General features: G+C 44.7%; 1 long non-coding RNA gene across 1 annotated transcript; it reads right to left on the bottom strand.

Annotated features, from left to right (window-relative positions):
- Positions 1 to 484: 484 nt before the first annotated feature.
- On the bottom strand, positions 485 to 6040 carry LOC133243480 (uncharacterized). Its single transcript, XR_009735093.1, has 2 exons — positions 4223 to 6040; positions 485 to 3320 (listed from the first exon to the last, which is right to left on the bottom strand). It is a non-coding gene; the product is annotated as an uncharacterized LOC133243480 (long non-coding RNA).
- Between the last annotated feature and the right edge of the window lie 1598 nt (positions 6041 to 7638).

Below are 7638 nucleotides of genomic sequence, written 5' to 3'. Positions count from 1 at the left end.
CAAAAAAACCTTCTTCCAATCCCTATCCTAGGCCCAGAGATATTTTCGACTAACAGTTTCTTCATTGTTCATTTAGAATTTTCCATGTATATTGTTGCCGTTCAGTCCCCAAGTTATGTCCGACTCTTTGCGACCCCATTGACTATAGCACGCCAGGCTTCCCTGTCCTTCACTATCTCCATGTGTATACATACAGCATAAATTTAATCTAATAGAATCATACTTAGCATACTATTCTAATATTTGCATTTTAAACTTAATAATATGTAGATTCGCTCTTTTTTTTTAGAAAAACAAATAAGGTATAATATTGGACTAGGTATAAATCTAGGCTCTGTCTTTTAAACCCACAGTTGTAAAGAATCAGTGTTCAGTCTATGACCCCTAGAATTACAAAATGCCAATTCACAAAACATTCCATTATGTTTAGTATCCTGTAGCAGTTAGCTTTTTCTGTGTAACAAATTACCCCACAACTCAGTAGCTTAAAACAATAGCCATTTATTTAGCTCAAGAATCGGGACTTCAACTGGTAGCTCAGCTGGTAAAGAATCCACCTGTAATGCAGGAGACTCAGGTTCAATTCCTGGGTCGGGAAGTTCCCCTGGAGAAGAGATAGGCTACCTACTCCAGAATTCTTGGACTGCTCTGTTTGCTCAGCTGGTAAAGAATCCGCTTGCAATGTGGGAGACCTGGGTTCAATCCCTGGGTTGGGAAGATCTCCTGGAGGAGGGCATGGCAACCCACTCATGCCTTCTTTCCTGGAGAATTTCATGGACAGAGGAGCCTAGTGGGCTACAGTCCATGGGGGTCACAAAGAGCTGAACACAACTGAGAGACTAAGCACAGCACAGCTCAAGAATCAGTGGACTAGCAATTTGGGCTGGGCTTGACGGAACAGTTCTGCTTGTCTCAGGCCGGTTTATTTATGAATCTGTGGTGAGCTACCAGGTCAGCCGAGGTCACAAAGGTGACTAAACCACAGGTCTGCCGTCATCCAGCCCGACTAGCCCAGGGCTTACTCACATGCTGGTGGTGGCAGGGCCCTCAAGACCACGAGAGGGTGAGCCCCAGTGCACAAGCACTGTGTCAATCCCATTGGCTAAAGCAAATCACACAGCCAAGGTCAGAGTGACGAAGTGAAGAAAATGTCTTTACATCTTGATGGAGAGGGAAGCATCTGTGGCCATTTTTGGAATCTATATATTATGGGGTCAAGGGGGGAAGCAGGACCTCATTTAGAAATAAATTCAACACTGCTATATGTAAAATAGATAAACAGCAAGGACCTACTGTATAGCACAAAGAACTATATTCAATTCAATAACCTTTAATGGAAAAGAATCTGAAAAAGTATGTATATATATATATATATGTATGTATGTATATATATGTGTATATATATATATGTGTGTGTGTGTATATATGTGTGTGTGTGTGTGTGTGTGTAACTGAATCACTTTGCTATACACCTGAAACTAACACAGCATTGTAAATCAACTATACTTCAATTAAAAAAAAAGAAATTCACATTAATCAAAATCTCCCCTCACCCTAAATACTTTGAATTCTTCAAATGCCATGTGAGAAGTAAGAATAAGAATGCAGCCTATTACTCAGAGCTTGTCCAGTGCAGCACCAGCGTGAGCTATGCTCTCATGTGTGCTAGCAACCATAGGTGATGTACACATTAGAAACAGGAAAGGCAGCAAAGCACTGGTGTCTTCTAGCAGATTCTTCCTGATAATGTGCACAGAGAAAGGGGTACAATAAACAGAGGCCACCTAGAAGCAGCGCCCACAAGCCACTTTCTTTGGAGATTTGGTCTTCTGGTTGATAACTAAAAAAGAACCCCATTGCCATGGTATAATGTCTTGAAATAATAACAGAATTTTCTTTCCTACATTTTTCCTCTTGCCTGTACAAACCTTCAGTGCATGGTGTCAGTGGCATTCATGGAGTTGGGGAAGGAAGGAGGGTTGAGAATACAGCTGAAAACAAAGAAGTCATTTGAGTTTCCGCACAGATTTTTAGAAAACTCAGAGCAGAGGCCAAAGTTTGAAAGACAGGGCTTTCAGTGACAAGCACGGAGCTCTTGAGAGAGCAAAGGTTTCTGAGTGTCAAGAGAATAAGAAGCTAAGGGGCCGGGAACAGACACTGCAGCTGCAAATAACAGAGCAAGAAAGAATCTCAAAGTAGATCAAGGATAGGCCAGCTGGGCAGAGGACAGAATTAGAGAGGAGGTGATTCAAGCTTAGATGCTCAGATGCTGGTGAGTCCACCACACAAAGGAACCCCCTAGCCCATCCCCAACTAAGCCTGGCTGGTCCCTGGGCCAGGACAAGAAGAATTCCAGAGGAAAGGGCAGATGAGTTTGGGTGAATCCCTAAGCAGAAGCACCTTTCAAAGGAGCTCTTGGTCAAGCCAAGACAATGCCCAAGGGGCATTGGTAGCTTGTCTTGGGGCTTGAAATGAGAAGGATCTCAGAGAGGTGATCACAGCTTAGCTTGGTCCAGAGTGGCTGAGAGGAGACTACAAAGGTGTGGAGTGGTTCCACAGCCAGACTAGGCAGCAGCCAGGTAATAGCATATACCTTGTGAGCTGGATACAGGTGTTTTCCAGGCATAGGCAGTATGGTGGGTGCTAAAGACCAAATAAGCATCAAGCCCACATCTGGGCCAAAAAGCAGGGCAGGACAGAAATCAATCTCATACAAGAGACCGCACTCCCAGGCCTGGACCACCACCAGCCCACCAGAGCTTAGAAGCACTGGAAATTGGGGGCAAGACCCTGAACTGGGTGAGATTTTTACAATCTCTGACTCTATTTATGTGGAGGTATAGGTCAAGTTTTCTGCAATTTGGTAGAATGGAGTGCCAGGCCAATTTCAGTTGAATCTCATAGAAATAAAAGATGTTATACACCTAACTCAGTGATTGTGAAATTTGTACTAACATTCCTTCATTCCCTAATCCCCCATCCGCTATTAGACTTGGGTGAGGGCCCATTTGCTAACTCCTGGGGGATAAACAGGTATTTGTTAAGTATAATTACAGTTATAAACAATTGAAATAAAACTCATTCTGATTACTAGCATGTTGGGCATGTTTGACTGTTGATTCCAGAAGAAGACTCATGCAAACAGTATCCTTATACTCCAGGCAAAATCTAGCATCTTGTAATTTGGTGTGCTGACCCATCCAGCAGGACCTTGGAAACCAGATGGCCACAGCAAAGCAGTAACTCAGGAGTGGGGCACACTTGTACAACCGGGCTTGTTCTTATGTATCTGCCATCTCCATGAGAAGAATGTTCTGGTCCTAGGAGGAGATGAGAAACATATGACATGGACTGAATGGCCCCAGCTAAGCCTAGCTTAAATCAGTTGACCCCAGAAATATGAGTCCAGTCAAGATTGGCAAGATTGTCCCCACAAGCCCAGCCTCAATAAGCTGGGCTCCAGCTGCTCCAGAGACTCATGAGCTAAATAAGTGCTTATTGTTGTACGCAGATGGGATTTTGGGGGTTGGTTGTTACACAGCACTAGCTAACTGAAATAAGAACTGTATGCAGTTCTGAGAGTCATACTTGATGAGGGATTTTGACAAATTAGAATGAATCTATAAGAAGGCAGCAGGAACCATGAAGGGTCACAAGGACATGGGCTATAAAGAGCAATTGATAACACTGGTATCATTTATGCTGAAAATAAGGAGTTGCGTGGAGAATGTAAAGGTAGCCACCAAACATGTGATAAGCTGTCACATGAAACAGGGGGTGGATTTACTCTTCATCACACTTAGAATCCTAAGACTGGTTGAGAGAAACTAGAGAGATAAATCCCTCCATCAGAACTGTCTGGGATTGGACAGTTTTCAGAAGTCATGAGTTTCTCTTTGCTAAAATATTCAAGTAGAAAACAATAAATCTCTTCGCAGGTTTATCGTGGAGGACACTTGACAATAGAGAGACCTCTGAGGGTCCTTCCAATCTTCTAGTACTTTGAGACCGCCACCTGGTCCACAAAACCTTTGTCTTACTACTGTCCTCAAGGGTTCATTCTGCCATCTTTCTCCCTGCCGGTCCCTGGCTTCCTGTCTGCTCCCTAGCACCCCTCCCCAGCCCTGGCTTAGGCTGTTTCACTTCTTCATCGGGCCCTCCTGGCTGCTGCATCCGAGGCTTATGTTCTCAATTTCAATGATGAAAGCAGAATGCTACTCACCATAGTTGGGTCCACGTGAAGGAATGGCTCCTGTGGTTTTCCTGAGCCGGTATTCACCCCAGAGAGGACCCCAGCTTTGTGCCAGCCTCTCTCCCATGGCCGAAGAAGTGAGGCTCTCTCTCCCAACATGACTCCCCACCCTTGGTCAGCCAGAACCATCACGCTGGCCTTCCTTCCTCAATCAAAACCTGGTTGAGAAAAACTTTCCAATATTAGTGATTTACAACTTAGCATGAACTGAAGCCCAGGTCTTCCCTCCCTTCCGGGAGCACTTGGATTTGAAGTGTTATCTCTTGCTGTGGAATGAAGCGCAGTCGACCTTGCATCTTGTTCAAGGAATTTACAATAGCCTTGTGGTTTTCCTTTGGGAACCAGCCTCACCTGGGCCCCTCCAGCCCCTGTCTTTACGTTCATAAATAAGGATTTAAATAGAGTGAGACTCAGCTTGGGTAAGATACTGCCTCTGCCACCAGCTCAAACAGGCTGCTGAAAACAGAAAGGATTAGTCAACAATCTGATATTTCCAAGTAATCCCACCTACTTAGTGGTCGGTAGAAATCGTCATCAGCCTGGGTCTTTTCAAAGGTCATTTTTTTTCAAAATGCACTATCAGTGGGGAAAAGTCAGGGTAGAGAGACAGGCTTAGTGTCCCAAATTAGCGGCACAGTTCCTGTCAAGTGTGCGGTGTGAGAAGCAAAACCCAGTGGTCACGGGCAAGTGTGGCCCCAGCTTGTCAGAACTATTGATTGACTGCTCACAAAATTTCAGGTGACTTAAAGAGTTCCCCGCCACCTTGTTTGTTTAATGTCACCTCCATATGAGAATGTCAGCCTCTGACATGTTTGACTTCTCCACAGGACAAATGCCATATGAGGTGGTCCCACCAACATAAATTGCTCCTTACTCTCTGTAACCACAATGATGACACTTTTGAAATGCTTAACTTAAAAGAAGCACCGACTAAATCCTTGGCACTTTCCGGATCGGGTGGCATAACGGGGATTATGGCATTGGGCTGAGGAAAGCTATCCCATTCGCTTTTCTTATCTATACGTCTTTATCGTCCCAATCCTTGTCACACTTTAGTGCTCCACGGGAGCCGCCCGCTGCTAGCTGATGCGGCTGGTGGGGGCAGGGAGCGGGTGCAGAGACGGAGCAGAGACTGTCTGGGGCCAGAGGCCAAACTTAGCCAGGCCAAGACAAACACAGACTGCAGATAAAAGAGGGAAAAGCGGGAAACAGAGCCAGAGGCGACAGAGACAACAGCGATAGAAAATGAACAGCACAGGGGACTGGGAAATCTGTGCGGTGGGGTGAGGAGGGATGTGGCGGAGTAGGGGAAGGCAGGGAGGGAGGCAGAGTGGCTTGGGCTGTGAAGAGAAATGGACAGAAGCGATAAAGATGGGGACCAGAAGCCCAGAGAGGTACTAGGGAAGAGCTTGGAAGAGAGAAAGGAAGACTGGGAAGGAAAGGAGAAAGACTAGGAGGGAGAAAATAGGTGGGGGGAAGGAAGAAAGTGAGTAAGGAAGTGAAGTTGCTCAGTCGTGTCCGACTCTTTGCGACCCCATGGACTGTAGCCCACCAGGCTTCTCTGTCCATGGGATTCTCCAGGCAAGAATCCTGGAGTGGGTTGCCATTTCCTTCTCCAGTGGATCTTCCCAACCCAGGGATCAAACCCGGGTCTCCTGTATTGCAGGCTGACACTTTAACCTCTGAGCAACCACGGGGGAAGGAAAGAAGAAGGGAAAAGTGAGGACAGCCCAAACATTTCCCGCCCAGTGAATACCCAGCCACAGACCCACTGATTATTTTTTATGGAAAAAAAAGAAATCCAACCTAGGCTGGTATGTTGCTGAAACATAGTAAGTTTTGGGGGCACTTTTAGAGCAAATGTAAAGAGAGATTCAGTTCAGATTTAAATTCAAGATGGTTTTTTTTAATGTTAAAAAAAAACTCTGGTTAAAAAAAAAGTTTTTTGTATATGTCTGGAGTAGTGGTTCTCAACTGAGGAGTAGGGGGGGATTTTGCTCCCCAGGGGACATTGACCATGTCTGGAGACACATGTGGTTATCACGGCTGATGGTGGGGAGGTATGGGTGCTATGGCATGGAGTAGGTAGAGACCAGGATGCTACTAAACAATCTACAATACACAAGACAGTTCTCACAACAAAAAATGTACCTGGCCCCGCATGGCCACAGTGTTGAGGCTGAGAATGGACTGGCAACGTCAGCATCAGCTGGGCCCACCTTGGAGCTATGGGAGTAGAAACTCTGGGGGTACCCAGCGCTCTGTGCTTTAAGCAGCCTTGCACTTGATTCTGATGCCCGCTAAAGGTTAAAGAACTCTGCCCTAGGGCTACCCTCTCTGGTATACTAGTCATGAATTATTTTAATTAATTAAAACAAAATAAAATTAAAAATTCAGATTGTCAGTCCACTAAGACAATTTCAAGCACTCAGTAGCTACGTGTGGCTAATGGCTGCCATTTTAGACAGTGCAGACATAGACTATGCCTATCCCCATAGAAGGTTCTGGAACTCTGTTCAACAAGCTTTACTCATGGGCAGGAAAAGCTGACAAACACTTAGGCTGAGGAAGATTGTTCACCACACCATCTTTACACAGAAGCATTCTGAGGCTGAGCTACAGAAAAGATAGGACCATATGGGATGTCTGAAAGCGCCCTGGACTGAGGTTAAGAAGACAAGATTTGAATCTCAGTGTCACATGTGAGCTTCAGTTCTCCATTCATACAATGAGATACTATGCCATCCTGCCTGGTGGATCAGTCAGAGGAGGGAATGCTAGATGCCTGAACAGACACCTCCTAAATGTCTCTGGCACAGCCCAGTAAATGATTTGTCACTCATTCACATCAGGGTCATGGTGTCAGGGTCATGGTGTCAGGGTCATGATGCTCCTTTGGCAGTCTGGTGAAATCTAAGGGGTGCTTCTCAGAAAAAGGCTTATAAATGCATAAAATAAAATTATAAAGAAAACCAATTACATTGAAATGTAGTTATCAAAATAAAAAAAAAACCACAGTTGTGATATATGATATATATGCCTCTTCATTAACACAGTAATTAATAAGATAGAGTGGCAGATCTAATAACTGGTGCAATTTCTAAGAAGTGATACATGAAAATGATATTTTGTGATATGGGTAACAATGGTAATATGATATGAAATGTCTATGATTTCTACTGGAGACAAGGTCTCAGGGACCACTAATACCACCATGGTTTGTTACCTACATTCATAATTGAAGGAAATGCACTATGCCAGGAAAGAGGATCCCTGAGAAGGTGGGCACATGGGGTCTCTGTGCCATGTAGCCACCTCAAAGCTCAAATAAGAAAATGGATGTGAAAGCACCTATCAAAGCAGAAAAGAGTTTGATTTTCTGAGGC

The sequence above is a fragment of the Bos javanicus genome, chromosome X (assembly GCF_032452875.1).
Source record: "Bos javanicus breed banteng chromosome X, ARS-OSU_banteng_1.0, whole genome shotgun sequence".
Taxonomy (NCBI): Eukaryota; Metazoa; Chordata; class Mammalia; order Artiodactyla; family Bovidae; genus Bos; species Bos javanicus.
This window is presented reverse-complemented; position numbering and strand designations above follow the sequence as displayed.